At 44.9% G+C, this 19,565-nt stretch overlaps 11 non-coding genes across 11 annotated transcripts; all 11 read right to left on the bottom strand.

The window, feature by feature from the left end:
- Window positions 1-573: 573 nt before the first annotated feature.
- Window positions 574-646, bottom strand: trnar-ucg (transfer RNA arginine (anticodon UCG)). The gene has a single exon. It is a non-coding gene; the product is annotated as a tRNA-Arg (tRNA).
- A 2,080-nt stretch (window positions 647-2,726) lies between these two features.
- trnas-aga (transfer RNA serine (anticodon AGA)) lies at window positions 2,727-2,808 on the bottom strand. Its single transcript has one exon. It is a non-coding gene; the product is annotated as a tRNA-Ser (tRNA).
- A 1,390-nt stretch (window positions 2,809-4,198) lies between these two features.
- On the bottom strand, window positions 4,199-4,271 carry trnar-ucg (transfer RNA arginine (anticodon UCG)). Its single transcript has one exon. It is a non-coding gene; the product is annotated as a tRNA-Arg (tRNA).
- Window positions 4,272-6,351: 2,080 nt separating this feature from the next.
- On the bottom strand, window positions 6,352-6,433 carry trnas-aga (transfer RNA serine (anticodon AGA)). Its single transcript has one exon. It is a non-coding gene; the product is annotated as a tRNA-Ser (tRNA).
- A 1,390-nt stretch (window positions 6,434-7,823) lies between these two features.
- On the bottom strand, window positions 7,824-7,896 carry trnar-ucg (transfer RNA arginine (anticodon UCG)). Its single transcript has one exon. It is a non-coding gene; the product is annotated as a tRNA-Arg (tRNA).
- A 2,080-nt stretch (window positions 7,897-9,976) lies between these two features.
- trnas-aga (transfer RNA serine (anticodon AGA)) lies at window positions 9,977-10,058 on the bottom strand. Its single transcript has one exon. It is a non-coding gene; the product is annotated as a tRNA-Ser (tRNA).
- A 1,390-nt stretch (window positions 10,059-11,448) lies between these two features.
- On the bottom strand, window positions 11,449-11,521 carry trnar-ucg (transfer RNA arginine (anticodon UCG)). The gene has a single exon. It is a non-coding gene; the product is annotated as a tRNA-Arg (tRNA).
- Window positions 11,522-13,601: 2,080 nt separating this feature from the next.
- trnas-aga (transfer RNA serine (anticodon AGA)) lies at window positions 13,602-13,683 on the bottom strand. The gene has a single exon. It is a non-coding gene; the product is annotated as a tRNA-Ser (tRNA).
- Window positions 13,684-15,073: 1,390 nt separating this feature from the next.
- Window positions 15,074-15,146, bottom strand: trnar-ucg (transfer RNA arginine (anticodon UCG)). Its single transcript has one exon. It is a non-coding gene; the product is annotated as a tRNA-Arg (tRNA).
- A 2,080-nt stretch (window positions 15,147-17,226) lies between these two features.
- Window positions 17,227-17,308, bottom strand: trnas-aga (transfer RNA serine (anticodon AGA)). The gene has a single exon. It is a non-coding gene; the product is annotated as a tRNA-Ser (tRNA).
- A 1,390-nt stretch (window positions 17,309-18,698) lies between these two features.
- On the bottom strand, window positions 18,699-18,771 carry trnar-ucg (transfer RNA arginine (anticodon UCG)). The gene has a single exon. It is a non-coding gene; the product is annotated as a tRNA-Arg (tRNA).
- Window positions 18,772-19,565: the final 794 nt, after the last annotated feature.

The following is a 19,565-nucleotide window of genomic DNA, read 5'->3' as shown; positions in this document are numbered from 1 at the left end:
GAACAAGACAACCGTTCCGTGAGCGGGAATAGGATCCGGGCCACGGTGCTTAGAGTAACGAAACCTCACAAGTAAATAACAAGACAAGGCGATAGGTACTATCGTATTTGGTCGAAATAAAAGCCCCTTTCTGAACATTTTCGTTGCAGATTATTTTCAACTTGTCTTCGAAGATTTACAAAGTGGGAAAAGGCCATTCTGCCCATTGTGCATTGCGGCTAATCAGAGAACCATCTATTCAAGTCGCAGTTTCCAACTTTGGCTCAAAGTCTTGTGTATTCTAATGTTTCCAGGGCAAGTGTCAATGAGGTTATCCTGTGTTCTTAAATGGCACAATAATGGGACAGAAGTATGACATTTTCACAACGAATTGTAACTCTTTTGAGGAGCTCATGCTCATTTCCACCCACAGAGGGAGACACCCGAGACTGACAGAAGTGTCCGTTGTGGTGAGGTGAAATTTGAAATGGACAATAGAACAAACACAAGTTCTAACTGCAGAAGCGCCATCCCGACCAGGACTTCATTGGGGAGCGTCAACACGGACCACGGTTAAAGTGAGACGTTCCCCCACGAGCCAGGTAGGACTCGAACCTACAATCTTCTGATCCGAAGTCAGACGCGTTATCCATTACGCCACTGGCCCAAATGTAACGTCACACGCTGGCAGCATGTCGATATGTAATGTGATTGATTATCACGGAATCAGAATTAAAAAGGTGAGCAAGCAGCGAAGATAATCGCCAACACAGCTTCACTTGGAAGCTTCCAATTTCTGAAGCAGTGCCTTTCACTGGCAAAGGAGAAACATTTGTCCTCAGCTGCCTGCTTCAGGGTCGGCTCCTCCTCTGCTGGAAGTTTCCATCGTTTTATTCACAGTCACGACGCGATTTCATGATTCACTGCAGTGAAAAAGTGTCATGGTGTCGTCCAAGCAAGACCCTGCAGAAACTCAGCGAGAGATCTCGGGTCATTTCGAGCTCAGGGTGTGGAATAAGACGAGATGCGTGACAGCTGTTATTGACGCCGCCACTTCACTGCCAATTAGCGGCTCAAAACGAGCCGTTGTGAGCATCAGCTTGATTTGTACCTTCCTGCAGTGCATTTGCTAAACAACATCAGATAGATCCCATCCGGCGCAGGGATTTTTTCACACTCTATTTTCACACTCTGCAGTATTTCTAATAACTCTTCCTTGTGAACCTCGATCTCTTCTCAGTCTAGACGCAATTGTCTCTATATCTTCCTCGCCAACATTTTCATTTTCTGTAGCAAATACTGTCGAACACTGTTTACGTAGTGCTTCCCCTATCTCCTCTGACTCCACACACAACTTCCCACTATTATCCTTGACTGTCCCAAAGCTAACTCTCGTCATTCTTTTATTCCTGACATACCTATGGAAAGCCTTAGGTTAACCAATGGAAAGCCTTAGCTTAACGCTGATCATATCCGCCAACAACTTCTCATGTCTCCTCCTGACTCTTCTCAGCTCTCTTTTTAGGTCTTTTCTGACATCGTTGTAACCCTCGAGCGCTCCAACTGAGTTTTCACGTTTTGTCCTAACAGAAGACTTCTTGTTCTTCTTGACCAGGGATTCCTCTTCCTTAGTAAACCACGGCTCACGCGTTCTATATCTTCCTCACTGTCTGACAGGTACATACTTATCTAGGACACACAGGAGCTTTTCCTTGAATAAGCTCCACATTTTTAATGTGCTCAGCCCCTGCTGTTTCCTACACCATTCTACGCTTCCTAAATCCTACCTCATTGCATCGTAATAAGCTCCTCATTGCAAAGTGCTCACCTACTTCCAAATCTAAAACCTGGCCAGGCTCGTTACCCACTATTAAATCTAAAGTGGCTTCGTCCCTTGAAGGCCTGTCTACATACTGTGTCAGGAAGCCCTCCTGCCCACACTGGACAAAATGTGACCCATCTATAGTAGTCGTACTGCAGTGATCCCAGTCAATATTTGGATATTGTCTTGAGTGTTCCAGAGTTTTTCATTGTCCCAGAATCCAGATGAAGTTTGTATTCCTCACGTACGGGAGCGAGAATTCTTTCAATGTCTCAGATGAGTTCCTGTCCCGAGAACATCAGAGTCAATGTCCCGTCCTCTACTCGGTCCGAGATTTCACACTTCTTCATTCTCCTCTGATTCCATTTCCCAAAGAGTTTCTCAAGATTTCCAAAGCTGGATCCTAGATTATATGGTTTGCTTCCTAAACATATTTCCAACTGCCAATTGACAATATTTTCACAGTATCTCTTCACAACTCTCTGGCTTGCACCATGTCCAGGCATGAGAAGTCCCGTTTGGTGGAGAGATTCCCGAGGCTGGTGAGTTTCACTTTGGAACAAAGGCGGTTAAGTGGCAATTTCCTGCGATTGTTTGTAATGATGGGAGAGGGAGCGGTGGGGAACGAGCACTTTGACGTGCAGGAAGAAGTGTTGCCACTGATCAGAGTCAGTGAACAGAGGACTGGGATTAAAGGAATCAAAGGAAAAGCAGCAATTCCGCTCAGGACGTTCAATAACAACTGCTGAAACCCGACGTGACGAGCAGGGTATCTGGAAAGAGAAACAGGGATAACGTTTTAGATGTGGAACATTTCTGATGAAGAACTCGAGTTTCCCAAGTCTCATCAAATGACCGGCCTGGTTTTCAAAGCAGGTTTCCTGAACTTTGACCGAAAATTGCTCCAATAGGAAGGCATTCAGAACGTAGTCAGCAGGATTCGAACCTGCGTGGGGAAACCCCAATGGATTTCTAATCCATCGCCTTAACCACTCGGCCATGACTACAGACGAGACCTGTCACCGCACTGAAAGCTGTCGCTGACGTGATGGGCTCAAGGCTTCCATCTCCTTTCATACCTTTGCTGTCATTTGGAAGCTGCTGGACACCAATGTAAAAGAACAAAAGCACAAAGTTCGGAAAAGATATTTACAGCCAAACTTAGTCAAAATTATTTTTTGAAAGGAAAATCGCACTTGGCAATTTGCTAGATCTCTTTGAGAACATGACCAACAGAGCTTATCAAGGGCGCTATTGATCTGAGTGTTCTTGGACGAGAAACAATCAAACGTTGTGACATATTCTGGCGAACGAAATGGTCTTTCCTCATGGTTACAATGAAAGAGATGGTTCCCAATAAAAGACAGGGATTAAGTCGTATCTAGATATATTTCAATGTGATAAGATTCTTTTTCCGTCCCCAATTACCCCAGAGATGGATGGGGTGAGTTAATTTTCTTCACTCTTCAGCTCCTCAGCATGGAGGAACAGACATGAAACCGCTAGAGATGGAGTTGTTGAGTTGGGAACCAGCGACACTGAAGAAACTAAGTAAAAGTGAGGACTGCAGATGCTGGAAACCAGATTTTAGATCAGAGTGATGCTGGAAAAGCACAGTCGGTAAGGCAGCATCCGAGGAGCAGCAAAGTCGACGTTTCTGTTGCCAGGCTTGATGTGTTCCGCAAACTATTTTCGTTTTTGGCTCAGATTTCCAGCAACTGCAGCTGTTTGTTTTATGTTAACCTTCATAATGTTTTGGACAAAACCAATGACCTGTTTGCATCGGAAAATCCGCAGAAGTACTGGTACACCAATATGTTTGCTGAACAAGACAACCGTTCCGTGAGCGGGAATAGGATCCGGGCCACGGTGCTTAGAGTAACGAAACCTCACAAGTAAATAACAAGACAAGGCGATAGGTACTATCGTATTTGGTCGAAATAAAAGCCCCTTTCTGAACATTTTCGTTGCAGATTATTTTCAACTTGTCTTCGAAGATTTACAAAGTGGGAAAAGGCCATTCTGCCCATTGTGCATTGCGGCTAATCAGAGAACCATCTATTCAAGTCGCAGTTTCCAACTTTGGCTCAAAGTCTTGTGTATTCTAATGTTTCCAGGGCAAGTGTCAATGAGGTTATCCTGTGTTCTTAAATGGCACAATAATGGGACAGAAGTATGACATTTTCACAACGAATTGTAACTCTTTTGAGGAGCTCATGCTCATTTCCACCCACAGAGGGAGACACCCGAGACTGACAGAAGTGTCCGTTGTGGTGAGGTGAAATTTGAAATGGACAATAGAACAAACACAAGTTCTAACTGCAGAAGCGCCATCCCGACCAGGACTTCATTGGGGAGCGTCAACACGGACCACGGTTAAAGTGAGACGTTCCCCCACGAGCCAGGTAGGACTCGAACCTACAATCTTCTGATCCGAAGTCAGACGCGTTATCCATTACGCCACTGGCCCAAATGTAACGTCACACGCTGGCAGCATGTCGATATGTAATGTGATTGATTATCACGGAATCAGAATTAAAAAGGTGAGCAAGCAGCGAAGATAATCGCCAACACAGCTTCACTTGGAAGCTTCCAATTTCTGAAGCAGTGCCTTTCACTGGCAAAGGAGAAACATTTGTCCTCAGCTGCCTGCTTCAGGGTCGGCTCCTCCTCTGCTGGAAGTTTCCATCGTTTTATTCACAGTCACGACGCGATTTCATGATTCACTGCAGTGAAAAAGTGTCATGGTGTCGTCCAAGCAAGACCCTGCAGAAACTCAGCGAGAGATCTCGGGTCATTTCGAGCTCAGGGTGTGGAATAAGACGAGATGCGTGACAGCTGTTATTGACGCCGCCACTTCACTGCCAATTAGCGGCTCAAAACGAGCCGTTGTGAGCATCAGCTTGATTTGTACCTTCCTGCAGTGCATTTGCTAAACAACATCAGATAGATCCCATCCGGCGCAGGGATTTTTTCACACTCTATTTTCACACTCTGCAGTATTTCTAATAACTCTTCCTTGTGAACCTCGATCTCTTCTCAGTCTAGACGCAATTGTCTCTATATCTTCCTCGCCAACATTTTCATTTTCTGTAGCAAATACTGTCGAACACTGTTTACGTAGTGCTTCCCCTATCTCCTCTGACTCCACACACAACTTCCCACTATTATCCTTGACTGTCCCAAAGCTAACTCTCGTCATTCTTTTATTCCTGACATACCTATGGAAAGCCTTAGGTTAACCAATGGAAAGCCTTAGCTTAACGCTGATCATATCCGCCAACAACTTCTCATGTCTCCTCCTGACTCTTCTCAGCTCTCTTTTTAGGTCTTTTCTGACATCGTTGTAACCCTCGAGCGCTCCAACTGAGTTTTCACGTTTTGTCCTAACAGAAGACTTCTTGTTCTTCTTGACCAGGGATTCCTCTTCCTTAGTAAACCACGGCTCACGCGTTCTATATCTTCCTCACTGTCTGACAGGTACATACTTATCTAGGACACACAGGAGCTTTTCCTTGAATAAGCTCCACATTTTTAATGTGCTCAGCCCCTGCTGTTTCCTACACCATTCTACGCTTCCTAAATCCTACCTCATTGCATCGTAATAAGCTCCTCATTGCAAAGTGCTCACCTACTTCCAAATCTAAAACCTGGCCAGGCTCGTTACCCACTATTAAATCTAAAGTGGCTTCGTCCCTTGAAGGCCTGTCTACATACTGTGTCAGGAAGCCCTCCTGCCCACACTGGACAAAATGTGACCCATCTATAGTAGTCGTACTGCAGTGATCCCAGTCAATATTTGGATATTGTCTTGAGTGTTCCAGAGTTTTTCATTGTCCCAGAATCCAGATGAAGTTTGTATTCCTCACGTACGGGAGCGAGAATTCTTTCAATGTCTCAGATGAGTTCCTGTCCCGAGAACATCAGAGTCAATGTCCCGTCCTCTACTCGGTCCGAGATTTCACACTTCTTCATTCTCCTCTGATTCCATTTCCCAAAGAGTTTCTCAAGATTTCCAAAGCTGGATCCTAGATTATATGGTTTGCTTCCTAAACATATTTCCAACTGCCAATTGACAATATTTTCACAGTATCTCTTCACAACTCTCTGGCTTGCACCATGTCCAGGCATGAGAAGTCCCGTTTGGTGGAGAGATTCCCGAGGCTGGTGAGTTTCACTTTGGAACAAAGGCGGTTAAGTGGCAATTTCCTGCGATTGTTTGTAATGATGGGAGAGGGAGCGGTGGGGAACGAGCACTTTGACGTGCAGGAAGAAGTGTTGCCACTGATCAGAGTCAGTGAACAGAGGACTGGGATTAAAGGAATCAAAGGAAAAGCAGCAATTCCGCTCAGGACGTTCAATAACAACTGCTGAAACCCGACGTGACGAGCAGGGTATCTGGAAAGAGAAACAGGGATAACGTTTTAGATGTGGAACATTTCTGATGAAGAACTCGAGTTTCCCAAGTCTCATCAAATGACCGGCCTGGTTTTCAAAGCAGGTTTCCTGAACTTTGACCGAAAATTGCTCCAATAGGAAGGCATTCAGAACGTAGTCAGCAGGATTCGAACCTGCGTGGGGAAACCCCAATGGATTTCTAATCCATCGCCTTAACCACTCGGCCATGACTACAGACGAGACCTGTCACCGCACTGAAAGCTGTCGCTGACGTGATGGGCTCAAGGCTTCCATCTCCTTTCATACCTTTGCTGTCATTTGGAAGCTGCTGGACACCAATGTAAAAGAACAAAAGCACAAAGTTCGGAAAAGATATTTACAGCCAAACTTAGTCAAAATTATTTTTTGAAAGGAAAATCGCACTTGGCAATTTGCTAGATCTCTTTGAGAACATGACCAACAGAGCTTATCAAGGGCGCTATTGATCTGAGTGTTCTTGGACGAGAAACAATCAAACGTTGTGACATATTCTGGCGAACGAAATGGTCTTTCCTCATGGTTACAATGAAAGAGATGGTTCCCAATAAAAGACAGGGATTAAGTCGTATCTAGATATATTTCAATGTGATAAGATTCTTTTTCCGTCCCCAATTACCCCAGAGATGGATGGGGTGAGTTAATTTTCTTCACTCTTCAGCTCCTCAGCATGGAGGAACAGACATGAAACCGCTAGAGATGGAGTTGTTGAGTTGGGAACCAGCGACACTGAAGAAACTAAGTAAAAGTGAGGACTGCAGATGCTGGAAACCAGATTTTAGATCAGAGTGATGCTGGAAAAGCACAGTCGGTAAGGCAGCATCCGAGGAGCAGCAAAGTCGACGTTTCTGTTGCCAGGCTTGATGTGTTCCGCAAACTATTTTCGTTTTTGGCTCAGATTTCCAGCAACTGCAGCTGTTTGTTTTATGTTAACCTTCATAATGTTTTGGACAAAACCAATGACCTGTTTGCATCGGAAAATCCGCAGAAGTACTGGTACACCAATATGTTTGCTGAACAAGACAACCGTTCCGTGAGCGGGAATAGGATCCGGGCCACGGTGCTTAGAGTAACGAAACCTCACAAGTAAATAACAAGACAAGGCGATAGGTACTATCGTATTTGGTCGAAATAAAAGCCCCTTTCTGAACATTTTCGTTGCAGATTATTTTCAACTTGTCTTCGAAGATTTACAAAGTGGGAAAAGGCCATTCTGCCCATTGTGCATTGCGGCTAATCAGAGAACCATCTATTCAAGTCGCAGTTTCCAACTTTGGCTCAAAGTCTTGTGTATTCTAATGTTTCCAGGGCAAGTGTCAATGAGGTTATCCTGTGTTCTTAAATGGCACAATAATGGGACAGAAGTATGACATTTTCACAACGAATTGTAACTCTTTTGAGGAGCTCATGCTCATTTCCACCCACAGAGGGAGACACCCGAGACTGACAGAAGTGTCCGTTGTGGTGAGGTGAAATTTGAAATGGACAATAGAACAAACACAAGTTCTAACTGCAGAAGCGCCATCCCGACCAGGACTTCATTGGGGAGCGTCAACACGGACCACGGTTAAAGTGAGACGTTCCCCCACGAGCCAGGTAGGACTCGAACCTACAATCTTCTGATCCGAAGTCAGACGCGTTATCCATTACGCCACTGGCCCAAATGTAACGTCACACGCTGGCAGCATGTCGATATGTAATGTGATTGATTATCACGGAATCAGAATTAAAAAGGTGAGCAAGCAGCGAAGATAATCGCCAACACAGCTTCACTTGGAAGCTTCCAATTTCTGAAGCAGTGCCTTTCACTGGCAAAGGAGAAACATTTGTCCTCAGCTGCCTGCTTCAGGGTCGGCTCCTCCTCTGCTGGAAGTTTCCATCGTTTTATTCACAGTCACGACGCGATTTCATGATTCACTGCAGTGAAAAAGTGTCATGGTGTCGTCCAAGCAAGACCCTGCAGAAACTCAGCGAGAGATCTCGGGTCATTTCGAGCTCAGGGTGTGGAATAAGACGAGATGCGTGACAGCTGTTATTGACGCCGCCACTTCACTGCCAATTAGCGGCTCAAAACGAGCCGTTGTGAGCATCAGCTTGATTTGTACCTTCCTGCAGTGCATTTGCTAAACAACATCAGATAGATCCCATCCGGCGCAGGGATTTTTTCACACTCTATTTTCACACTCTGCAGTATTTCTAATAACTCTTCCTTGTGAACCTCGATCTCTTCTCAGTCTAGACGCAATTGTCTCTATATCTTCCTCGCCAACATTTTCATTTTCTGTAGCAAATACTGTCGAACACTGTTTACGTAGTGCTTCCCCTATCTCCTCTGACTCCACACACAACTTCCCACTATTATCCTTGACTGTCCCAAAGCTAACTCTCGTCATTCTTTTATTCCTGACATACCTATGGAAAGCCTTAGGTTAACCAATGGAAAGCCTTAGCTTAACGCTGATCATATCCGCCAACAACTTCTCATGTCTCCTCCTGACTCTTCTCAGCTCTCTTTTTAGGTCTTTTCTGACATCGTTGTAACCCTCGAGCGCTCCAACTGAGTTTTCACGTTTTGTCCTAACAGAAGACTTCTTGTTCTTCTTGACCAGGGATTCCTCTTCCTTAGTAAACCACGGCTCACGCGTTCTATATCTTCCTCACTGTCTGACAGGTACATACTTATCTAGGACACACAGGAGCTTTTCCTTGAATAAGCTCCACATTTTTAATGTGCTCAGCCCCTGCTGTTTCCTACACCATTCTACGCTTCCTAAATCCTACCTCATTGCATCGTAATAAGCTCCTCATTGCAAAGTGCTCACCTACTTCCAAATCTAAAACCTGGCCAGGCTCGTTACCCACTATTAAATCTAAAGTGGCTTCGTCCCTTGAAGGCCTGTCTACATACTGTGTCAGGAAGCCCTCCTGCCCACACTGGACAAAATGTGACCCATCTATAGTAGTCGTACTGCAGTGATCCCAGTCAATATTTGGATATTGTCTTGAGTGTTCCAGAGTTTTTCATTGTCCCAGAATCCAGATGAAGTTTGTATTCCTCACGTACGGGAGCGAGAATTCTTTCAATGTCTCAGATGAGTTCCTGTCCCGAGAACATCAGAGTCAATGTCCCGTCCTCTACTCGGTCCGAGATTTCACACTTCTTCATTCTCCTCTGATTCCATTTCCCAAAGAGTTTCTCAAGATTTCCAAAGCTGGATCCTAGATTATATGGTTTGCTTCCTAAACATATTTCCAACTGCCAATTGACAATATTTTCACAGTATCTCTTCACAACTCTCTGGCTTGCACCATGTCCAGGCATGAGAAGTCCCGTTTGGTGGAGAGATTCCCGAGGCTGGTGAGTTTCACTTTGGAACAAAGGCGGTTAAGTGGCAATTTCCTGCGATTGTTTGTAATGATGGGAGAGGGAGCGGTGGGGAACGAGCACTTTGACGTGCAGGAAGAAGTGTTGCCACTGATCAGAGTCAGTGAACAGAGGACTGGGATTAAAGGAATCAAAGGAAAAGCAGCAATTCCGCTCAGGACGTTCAATAACAACTGCTGAAACCCGACGTGACGAGCAGGGTATCTGGAAAGAGAAACAGGGATAACGTTTTAGATGTGGAACATTTCTGATGAAGAACTCGAGTTTCCCAAGTCTCATCAAATGACCGGCCTGGTTTTCAAAGCAGGTTTCCTGAACTTTGACCGAAAATTGCTCCAATAGGAAGGCATTCAGAACGTAGTCAGCAGGATTCGAACCTGCGTGGGGAAACCCCAATGGATTTCTAATCCATCGCCTTAACCACTCGGCCATGACTACAGACGAGACCTGTCACCGCACTGAAAGCTGTCGCTGACGTGATGGGCTCAAGGCTTCCATCTCCTTTCATACCTTTGCTGTCATTTGGAAGCTGCTGGACACCAATGTAAAAGAACAAAAGCACAAAGTTCGGAAAAGATATTTACAGCCAAACTTAGTCAAAATTATTTTTTGAAAGGAAAATCGCACTTGGCAATTTGCTAGATCTCTTTGAGAACATGACCAACAGAGCTTATCAAGGGCGCTATTGATCTGAGTGTTCTTGGACGAGAAACAATCAAACGTTGTGACATATTCTGGCGAACGAAATGGTCTTTCCTCATGGTTACAATGAAAGAGATGGTTCCCAATAAAAGACAGGGATTAAGTCGTATCTAGATATATTTCAATGTGATAAGATTCTTTTTCCGTCCCCAATTACCCCAGAGATGGATGGGGTGAGTTAATTTTCTTCACTCTTCAGCTCCTCAGCATGGAGGAACAGACATGAAACCGCTAGAGATGGAGTTGTTGAGTTGGGAACCAGCGACACTGAAGAAACTAAGTAAAAGTGAGGACTGCAGATGCTGGAAACCAGATTTTAGATCAGAGTGATGCTGGAAAAGCACAGTCGGTAAGGCAGCATCCGAGGAGCAGCAAAGTCGACGTTTCTGTTGCCAGGCTTGATGTGTTCCGCAAACTATTTTCGTTTTTGGCTCAGATTTCCAGCAACTGCAGCTGTTTGTTTTATGTTAACCTTCATAATGTTTTGGACAAAACCAATGACCTGTTTGCATCGGAAAATCCGCAGAAGTACTGGTACACCAATATGTTTGCTGAACAAGACAACCGTTCCGTGAGCGGGAATAGGATCCGGGCCACGGTGCTTAGAGTAACGAAACCTCACAAGTAAATAACAAGACAAGGCGATAGGTACTATCGTATTTGGTCGAAATAAAAGCCCCTTTCTGAACATTTTCGTTGCAGATTATTTTCAACTTGTCTTCGAAGATTTACAAAGTGGGAAAAGGCCATTCTGCCCATTGTGCATTGCGGCTAATCAGAGAACCATCTATTCAAGTCGCAGTTTCCAACTTTGGCTCAAAGTCTTGTGTATTCTAATGTTTCCAGGGCAAGTGTCAATGAGGTTATCCTGTGTTCTTAAATGGCACAATAATGGGACAGAAGTATGACATTTTCACAACGAATTGTAACTCTTTTGAGGAGCTCATGCTCATTTCCACCCACAGAGGGAGACACCCGAGACTGACAGAAGTGTCCGTTGTGGTGAGGTGAAATTTGAAATGGACAATAGAACAAACACAAGTTCTAACTGCAGAAGCGCCATCCCGACCAGGACTTCATTGGGGAGCGTCAACACGGACCACGGTTAAAGTGAGACGTTCCCCCACGAGCCAGGTAGGACTCGAACCTACAATCTTCTGATCCGAAGTCAGACGCGTTATCCATTACGCCACTGGCCCAAATGTAACGTCACACGCTGGCAGCATGTCGATATGTAATGTGATTGATTATCACGGAATCAGAATTAAAAAGGTGAGCAAGCAGCGAAGATAATCGCCAACACAGCTTCACTTGGAAGCTTCCAATTTCTGAAGCAGTGCCTTTCACTGGCAAAGGAGAAACATTTGTCCTCAGCTGCCTGCTTCAGGGTCGGCTCCTCCTCTGCTGGAAGTTTCCATCGTTTTATTCACAGTCACGACGCGATTTCATGATTCACTGCAGTGAAAAAGTGTCATGGTGTCGTCCAAGCAAGACCCTGCAGAAACTCAGCGAGAGATCTCGGGTCATTTCGAGCTCAGGGTGTGGAATAAGACGAGATGCGTGACAGCTGTTATTGACGCCGCCACTTCACTGCCAATTAGCGGCTCAAAACGAGCCGTTGTGAGCATCAGCTTGATTTGTACCTTCCTGCAGTGCATTTGCTAAACAACATCAGATAGATCCCATCCGGCGCAGGGATTTTTTCACACTCTATTTTCACACTCTGCAGTATTTCTAATAACTCTTCCTTGTGAACCTCGATCTCTTCTCAGTCTAGACGCAATTGTCTCTATATCTTCCTCGCCAACATTTTCATTTTCTGTAGCAAATACTGTCGAACACTGTTTACGTAGTGCTTCCCCTATCTCCTCTGACTCCACACACAACTTCCCACTATTATCCTTGACTGTCCCAAAGCTAACTCTCGTCATTCTTTTATTCCTGACATACCTATGGAAAGCCTTAGGTTAACCAATGGAAAGCCTTAGCTTAACGCTGATCATATCCGCCAACAACTTCTCATGTCTCCTCCTGACTCTTCTCAGCTCTCTTTTTAGGTCTTTTCTGACATCGTTGTAACCCTCGAGCGCTCCAACTGAGTTTTCACGTTTTGTCCTAACAGAAGACTTCTTGTTCTTCTTGACCAGGGATTCCTCTTCCTTAGTAAACCACGGCTCACGCGTTCTATATCTTCCTCACTGTCTGACAGGTACATACTTATCTAGGACACACAGGAGCTTTTCCTTGAATAAGCTCCACATTTTTAATGTGCTCAGCCCCTGCTGTTTCCTACACCATTCTACGCTTCCTAAATCCTACCTCATTGCATCGTAATAAGCTCCTCATTGCAAAGTGCTCACCTACTTCCAAATCTAAAACCTGGCCAGGCTCGTTACCCACTATTAAATCTAAAGTGGCTTCGTCCCTTGAAGGCCTGTCTACATACTGTGTCAGGAAGCCCTCCTGCCCACACTGGACAAAATGTGACCCATCTATAGTAGTCGTACTGCAGTGATCCCAGTCAATATTTGGATATTGTCTTGAGTGTTCCAGAGTTTTTCATTGTCCCAGAATCCAGATGAAGTTTGTATTCCTCACGTACGGGAGCGAGAATTCTTTCAATGTCTCAGATGAGTTCCTGTCCCGAGAACATCAGAGTCAATGTCCCGTCCTCTACTCGGTCCGAGATTTCACACTTCTTCATTCTCCTCTGATTCCATTTCCCAAAGAGTTTCTCAAGATTTCCAAAGCTGGATCCTAGATTATATGGTTTGCTTCCTAAACATATTTCCAACTGCCAATTGACAATATTTTCACAGTATCTCTTCACAACTCTCTGGCTTGCACCATGTCCAGGCATGAGAAGTCCCGTTTGGTGGAGAGATTCCCGAGGCTGGTGAGTTTCACTTTGGAACAAAGGCGGTTAAGTGGCAATTTCCTGCGATTGTTTGTAATGATGGGAGAGGGAGCGGTGGGGAACGAGCACTTTGACGTGCAGGAAGAAGTGTTGCCACTGATCAGAGTCAGTGAACAGAGGACTGGGATTAAAGGAATCAAAGGAAAAGCAGCAATTCCGCTCAGGACGTTCAATAACAACTGCTGAAACCCGACGTGACGAGCAGGGTATCTGGAAAGAGAAACAGGGATAACGTTTTAGATGTGGAACATTTCTGATGAAGAACTCGAGTTTCCCAAGTCTCATCAAATGACCGGCCTGGTTTTCAAAGCAGGTTTCCTGAACTTTGACCGAAAATTGCTCCAATAGGAAGGCATTCAGAACGTAGTCAGCAGGATTCGAACCTGCGTGGGGAAACCCCAATGGATTTCTAATCCATCGCCTTAACCACTCGGCCATGACTACAGACGAGACCTGTCACCGCACTGAAAGCTGTCGCTGACGTGATGGGCTCAAGGCTTCCATCTCCTTTCATACCTTTGCTGTCATTTGGAAGCTGCTGGACACCAATGTAAAAGAACAAAAGCACAAAGTTCGGAAAAGATATTTACAGCCAAACTTAGTCAAAATTATTTTTTGAAAGGAAAATCGCACTTGGCAATTTGCTAGATCTCTTTGAGAACATGACCAACAGAGCTTATCAAGGGCGCTATTGATCTGAGTGTTCTTGGACGAGAAACAATCAAACGTTGTGACATATTCTGGCGAACGAAATGGTCTTTCCTCATGGTTACAATGAAAGAGATGGTTCCCAATAAAAGACAGGGATTAAGTCGTATCTAGATATATTTCAATGTGATAAGATTCTTTTTCCGTCCCCAATTACCCCAGAGATGGATGGGGTGAGTTAATTTTCTTCACTCTTCAGCTCCTCAGCATGGAGGAACAGACATGAAACCGCTAGAGATGGAGTTGTTGAGTTGGGAACCAGCGACACTGAAGAAACTAAGTAAAAGTGAGGACTGCAGATGCTGGAAACCAGATTTTAGATCAGAGTGATGCTGGAAAAGCACAGTCGGTAAGGCAGCATCCGAGGAGCAGCAAAGTCGACGTTTCTGTTGCCAGGCTTGATGTGTTCCGCAAACTATTTTCGTTTTTGGCTCAGATTTCCAGCAACTGCAGCTGTTTGTTTTATGTTAACCTTCATAATGTTTTGGACAAAACCAATGACCTGTTTGCATCGGAAAATCCGCAGAAGTACTGGTACACCAATATGTTTGCTGAACAAGACAACCGTTCCGTGAGCGGGAATAGGATCCGGGCCACGGTGCTTAGAGTAACGAAACCTCACAAGTAAATAACAAGACAAGGCGATAGGTACTATCGTATTTGGTCGAAATAAAAGCCCCTTTCTGAACATTTTCGTTGCAGATTATTTTCAACTTGTCTTCGAAGATTTACAAAGTGGGAAAAGGCCATTCTGCCCATTGTGCATTGCGGCTAATCAGAGAACCATCTATTCAAGTCGCAGTTTCCAACTTTGGCTCAAAGTCTTGTGTATTCTAATGTTTCCAGGGCAAGTGTCAATGAGGTTATCCTGTGTTCTTAAATGGCACAATAATGGGACAGAAGTATGACATTTTCACAACGAATTGTAACTCTTTTGAGGAGCTCATGCTCATTTCCACCCACAGAGGGAGACACCCGAGACTGACAGAAGTGTCCGTTGTGGTGAGGTGAAATTTGAAATGGACAATAGAACAAACACAAGTTCTAACTGCAGAAGCGCCATCCCGACCAGGACTTCATTGGGGAGCGTCAACACGGACCACGGTTAAAGTGAGACGTTCCCCCACGAGCCAGGTAGGACTCGAACCTACAATCTTCTGATCCGAAGTCAGACGCGTTATCCATTACGCCACTGGCCCAAATGTAACGTCACACGCTGGCAGCATGTCGATATGTAATGTGATTGATTATCACGGAATCAGAATTAAAAAGGTGAGCAAGCAGCGAAGATAATCGCCAACACAGCTTCACTTGGAAGCTTCCAATTTCTGAAGCAGTGCCTTTCACTGGCAAAGGAGAAACATTTGTCCTCAGCTGCCTGCTTCAGGGTCGGCTCCTCCTCTGCTGGAAGTTTCCATCGTTTTATTCACAGTCACGACGCGATTTCATGATTCACTGCAGTGAAAAAGTGTCATGGTGTCGTCCAAGCAAGACCCTGCAGAAACTCAGCGAGAGATCTCGGGTCATTTCGAGCTCAGGGTGTGGAATAAGACGAGATGCGTGACAGCTGTTATTGACGCCGCCACTTCACTGCCAATTAGCGGCTCAAAACGAGCCGTTGTGAGCATCAGCTTGATTTGTACCTTCCTGCAGTGCATTTGCTAAACAACATCAGATAGATCCCATCCGGCGCAGGGATTTTTTCACACTCTATTTTCACACTCTGCAGTATTTCTAATAACTCTTCCTTGTGAACCTCGATCTCTTCTCAGTCTAGACGCAATTGTCTCTATATCTTCCTCGCCAACATTTTCATTTTCTGTAGCAAATACTGTCGAACACTGTTTACGTAGTGCTTCCCCTATCTCCTCTGACTCCACACACAACTTCCCACTATTATCCTTGACTGTCCCAAAGCTAACTCTCGTCATTCTTTTATTCCTGACATACCTATGGAAAGCCTTAGGTTAACCAATGGAAAGCCTTAGCTTAACGCTGATCATATCCGCCAACAACTTCTCATGTCTCCTCCTGACTCTTCTCAGCTCTCTTTTTAGGTCTTTTCTGACATCGTTGTAACCCTCGAGCGCTCCAACTGAGTTTTCACGTTTTGTCCTAACAGAAGACTTCTTGTTCTTCTTGACCAGGGATTCCTCTTCCTTAGTAAACCACGGCTCACGCGTTCTATATCTTCCTCACTGTCTGACAGGTACATACTTATCTAGGACACACAGGAGCTTTTCCTTGAATAAGCTCCACATTTTTAATGTGCTCAGCCCCTGCTGTTTCCTACACCATTCTACGCTTCCTAAATCCTACCTCATTGCATCGTAATAAGCTCCTCATTGCAAAGTGCTCACCTACTTCCAAATCTAAAACCTGGCCAGGCTCGTTACCCACTATTAAATCTAAAGTGGCTTCGTCCCTTGAAGGCCTGTCTACATACTGTGTCAGGAAGCCCTCCTGCCCACACTGGACAAAATGTGACCCATCTATAGTAGTCGTACTGCAGTGATCCCAGTCAATATTTGGATATTGTCTTGAGTGTTCCAGAGTTTTTCATTGTCCCAGAATCCAGATGAAGTTTGTATTCCTCACGTACGGGAGCGAGAATTCTTTCAATGTCTCAGATGAGTTCCTGTCCCGAGAACATCAGAGTCAATGTCCCGTCCTCTACTCGGTCCGAGATTTCACACTTCTTCATTCTCCTCTGATTCCATTTCCCAAAGAGTTTCTCAAGATTTCCAAAGCTGGATCCTAGATTATATGGTTTGCTTCCTAAACATATTTCCAACTGCCAATTGACAATATTTTCACAGTATCTCTTCACAACTCTCTGGCTTGCACCATGTCCAGGCATGAGAAGTCCCGTTTGGTGGAGAGATTCCCGAGGCTGGTGAGTTTCACTTTGGAACAAAGGCGGTTAAGTGGCAATTTCCTGCGATTGTTTGTAATGATGGGAGAGGGAGCGGTGGGGAACGAGCACTTTGACGTGCAGGAAGAAGTGTTGCCACTGATCAGAGTCAGTGAACAGAGGACTGGGATTAAAGGAATCAAAGGAAAAGCAGCAATTCCGCTCAGGACGTTCAATAACAACTGCTGAAACCCGACGTGACGAGCAGGGTATCTGGAAAGAGAAACAGGGATAACGTTTTAGATGTGGAACATTTCTGATGAAGAACTCGAGTTTCCCAAGTCTCATCAAATGACCGGCCTGGTTTTCAAAGCAGGTTTCCTGAACTTTGACCGAAAATTGCTCCAATAGGAAGGCATTCAGAACGTAGTCAGCAGGATTCGAACCTGCGTGGGGAAACCCCAATGGATTTCTAATCCATCGCCTTAACCACTCGGCCATGACTACAGACGAGACCTGTCACCGCACTGAAAGCTGTCGCTGACGTGATGGGCTCAAGGCTTCCATCTCCTTTCATACCTTTGCTGTCATTTGGAAGCTGCTGGACACCAATGTAAAAGAACAAAAGCACAAAGTTCGGAAAAGATATTTACAGCCAAACTTAGTCAAAATTATTTTTTGAAAGGAAAATCGCACTTGGCAATTTGCTAGATCTCTTTGAGAACATGACCAACAGAGCTTATCAAGGGCGCTATTGATCTGAGTGTTCTTGGACGAGAAACAATCAAACGTTGTGACATATTCTGGCGAACGAAATGGTCTTTCCTCATGGTTACAATGAAAGAGATGGTTCCCAATAAAAGACAGGGATTAAGTCGTATCTAGATATATTTCAATGTGATAAGATTCTTTTTCCGTCCCCAATTACCCCAGAGATGGATGGGGTGAGTTAATTTTCTTCACTCTTCAGCTCCTCAGCATGGAGGAACAGACATGAAACCGCTAGAGATGGAGTTGTTGAGTTGGGAACCAGCGACACTGAAGAAACTAAGTAAAAGTGAGGACTGCAGATGCTGGAAACCAGATTTTAGATCAGAGTGATGCTGGAAAAGCACAGTCGGTAAGGCAGCATCCGAGGAGCAGCAAAGTCGACGTTTCTGTTGCCAGGCTTGATGTGTTCCGCAAACTATTTTCGTTTTTGGCTCAGATTTCCAGCAACTGCAGCTGTTTGTTTTATGTTAACCTTCATAATGTTTTGGACAAAACCAATGACCTGTTTGCATCGGAAAATCCGCAGAAGTACTGGTACACCAATATGTTTGCTGAACAAGACAACCGTTCCGTGAGCGGGAATAGGATCCGGGCCACGGTGCTTAGAGTAACGAAACCTCACAAGTAAATAACAAGACAAGGCGATAGGTACTATCGTATTTGGTCGAAATAAAAGCCCCTTTCTGAACATTTTCGTTGCAGATTATTTTCAACTTGTCTTCGAAGATTTACAAAGTGGGAAAAGGCCATTCTGCCCATTGTGCATTGCGGCTAATCAGAGAACCATCTATTCAAGTCGCAGTTTCCAACTTTGGCTCAAAGTCTTGTGTATTCTAATGTTTCCAGGGCAAGTGTCAATGAGGTTATCCTGTGTTCTTAAATGGCACAATAATGGGACAGAAGTATGACATTTTCACAACGAATTGTAACTCTTTTGAGGAGCTCATGCTCATTTCCACCCACAGAGGGAGACACCCGAGACTGACAGAAGTGTCCGTTGTGGTGAGGTGAAATTTGAAATGGACAATAGAACAAACACAAGTTCTAACTGCAGAAGCGCCATCCCGACCAGGACTTCATTGGGGAGCGTCAACACGGACCACGGTTAAAGTGAGACGTTCCCCCACGAGCCAGGTAGGACTCGAACCTACAATCTTCTGATCCGAAGTCAGACGCGTTATCCATTACGCCACTGGCCCAAATGTAACGTCACACGCTGGCAGCATGTCGATATGTAATGTGATTGATTATCACGGAATCAGAATTAAAAAGGTGAGCAAGCAGCGAAGATAATCGCCAACACAGCTTCACTTGGAAGCTTCCAATTTCTGAAGCAGTGCCTTTCACTGGCAAAGGAGAAACATTTGTCCTCAGCTGCCTGCTTCAGGGTCGGCTCCTCCTCTGCTGGAAGTTTCCATCGTTTTATTCACAGTCACGACGCGATTTCATGATTCACTGCAGTGAAAAAGTGTCATGGTGTCGTCCAAGCAAGACCCTGCAGAAACTCAGCGAGAGATCTCGGGTCATTTCGAGCTCAGGGTGTGGAATAAGACGAGATGCGTGACAGCTGTTATTGACGCCGCCACTTCACTGCCAATTAGCGGCTCAAAACGAGCCGTTGTGAGCATCAGCTTGATTTGTACCTTCCTGCAGTGCATTTGCTAAACAACATCAGATAGATCCCATCCGGCGCAGGGATTTTTTCACACTCTATTTTCACACTCTGCAGTATTTCTAATAACTCTTCCTTGTGAACCTCGATCTCTTCTCAGTCTAGACGCAATTGTCTCTATATCTTCCTCGCCAACATTTTCATTTTCTGTAGCAAATACTGTCGAACACTGTTTACGTAGTGCTTCCCCTATCTCCTCTGACTCCACACACAACTTCCCACTATTATCCTTGACTGTCCCAAAGCTAACTCTCGTCATTCTTTTATTCCTGACATACCTATGGAAAGCCTTAGGTTAACCAATGGAAAGCCTTAGCTTAA

The sequence above is a fragment of the Hemiscyllium ocellatum genome, unplaced genomic scaffold (assembly GCF_020745735.1).
Source record: "Hemiscyllium ocellatum isolate sHemOce1 unplaced genomic scaffold, sHemOce1.pat.X.cur. scaffold_2975_pat_ctg1, whole genome shotgun sequence".
Lineage (NCBI taxonomy): Eukaryota > Metazoa > Chordata > Chondrichthyes > Orectolobiformes > Hemiscylliidae > Hemiscyllium > Hemiscyllium ocellatum.
This window is presented reverse-complemented; position numbering and strand designations above follow the sequence as displayed.